Genomic DNA, 2,277 nt, shown 5'->3' with positions numbered 1-2,277 from the left:
ATAGTCACCATGCGGTACATTAGATCCCCAAGACTTATTTATCTTAAAACTGGAAGTCTGTACCTTTTGGCCACTTTCACCCAATTCTCCTACCCCCACCCCAAACCCCCACTTCTGGCAGCTACAAATCTGATCTGTTTCTATGAGACTTTTAATGTCCACATATGAAATCACAAGTATTTGTCTTTCTTTAGCTGACTCATTTCACTCAGCATAAGGAAATCACGATCCCAGAGATATCTGTACCCCATGTTCATAGCAGCATTGTTTACAACTAGAGGCCCAGTGCACGAAATTCATGTACTTGGGGGGGCAGGGGGTCCTCAGCCTGGCCTGTGCCCTCTCATAGTCCAGGAGCCCTTGGAGGGAGTGAGCCTAAGCCGGCTATCAGACATCCCCTGAGGGCTCCCGGACAGTCAGACATCCTTAGTACTGCCACGGAGGCAGGAGAAGCTACCCCCACTGCCGCTGCTGCGCTTGCCAGTGGTAAGCCTGGCTTCTGGCTGAGCGGCACTCCCCCTGTGGGAGCGCACTGACCACCAGGTAGAAGCTCCTGCATTGAGTGTCTGCCCCTTGGTGGTCAGTGAGCATCATAGTAACTGGTCGTTCAACCATTCGGTTTATTTGCATATTAGCCTTTTATTATATAGGATGGCCATGACATGGATGTGACTTAAGTGCCCATCAATAAACAAATGGATGGATTAGTGTACACCTACAATGGAATACTATTCTTATAAAGAGAAGGTACAGCCTGTCATACAGCCAGTACACAGAGGGACCTTTGGGCAGTACATGCTCCTCTTTTAAGATATCTGGCTGCTTTCTGTGGTTGTCACTGAGGCAGAACAGAGGGGCTGAATTAGCAACCTGCACTGATGACAGTGCAGAAAGCCAAGAGCTGTCCCTGAGTGTGGGGACAGTGTTCAGGCTCGTGGCCCCTCAGAGGCCTCCAGTTTCTGGGGTTAGAACTAATGATGACCTGTGAACACTCAACTACTGGGGTGAGCATGGCTGTCACGGGCATCATGTGATAGTCAGCCAGCACACTCTTCATACACTGTGCTATGAATGTTGGTGACAATGATGATGATGGTGGTGATGACCATATGGTCATCCACTGGCCTAAACCCTGCCCAGCTGGCAGGCCGTGTCCTCCATGGAGGTGTCCCCACCCCCAGCATGCACCTGCTCCTGGGTGTCCTGGCTATCCACCTCCCACCACCATCCCCACCCGCCACATCCCAGGCAGATGCTCTACAGCTCTCTGTACAAGATCTCCCATACCCACCCCCCAGAGCAAGGCGAGGACGGGCTTCCGCAGCTCTCAGGATGGAAAGTGACTATGGGAAGAGGAAGTGCATTGGTTCAGAGGGTCTCTTCTGACTCATGCTGTCACCCAGTCCAGGAAGAATGGCCAGCAGGGGAAGCGCAGGTGGACAGACAGCATATTTCCATGGACCTCTCACTTCTAAAAGCGGGGATGGGCCTCCAGTTTCGACCTGTGCCCTGCCTTGGGCAAACAATGACAGGAATGCACACTGACACAGCATGCCAGGGAGCTGCCTGGCTGGCCAGATGCTCTGATAGGGCTGTCCTGCCCTTCACCCCACTTAACCAGAGTCAAACAGTTCGCTGGCCCCTGGTGCCAACATCAAAGGTGTCTGACCCCCTTGGGGGCAGTCTGTCCCCAGGGTGCCCTCCTTGCCCTGGCACAGCAAGGCCCCCACAGTAATGGAAAGGGCTTCCAGCCTCACTAGGTAGGAAAGTAGAGAACGGGGGCGATGGAGCGGGGAGAAAGCTACCATGTGGTTGGCATGGGCTCTATCCTGGCCAGCACCCTCTGCTAAGCTTTGTTCCCGCAAGGGTCAAACATGAAGTCCCCAGGCACTGGTGTGGTTCTTGGTGTGACTGCAGCTAAGAGCTCCCCACAGGTTCTTTACTGCCACCTCATGACAATCCTATTAGGTAGGAGCTATTGTCATTTCTACTGTGTGGACAGGGAAGCAGGTTCCATGACACTGAATCATGCCCAAGGGGCCCTGAAGCCAGGGCAGGCCAACCTAGAGCCCAGGCAGGCCGGAGCCATCCTGCAGAGGGGTCACGTAGACGAACACCTTCCCCCTGTTCCCTGTCCCGCTTCCCCCACCTCCCCCAAGCCTGGCTGAATGCAGGCTCTCAGCTGCCCTTCTAAGCTCTTTGGGCTTAGAAGCGCTACTTGTTTTGGAAGACCCTTGAAAATCTGCAAGGAAGGCTCTACTGGTGATGTTTCAGACA

The sequence above is a fragment of the Myotis davidii genome, unplaced genomic scaffold (assembly GCF_000327345.1).
Source record: "Myotis davidii unplaced genomic scaffold, ASM32734v1 scaffold758, whole genome shotgun sequence".
Taxonomy (NCBI): domain Eukaryota; kingdom Metazoa; phylum Chordata; class Mammalia; order Chiroptera; family Vespertilionidae; genus Myotis; species Myotis davidii.
The sequence above is the reverse complement of the archived record's forward strand: the minus strand, read 5'-3'. Positions refer to the sequence as shown.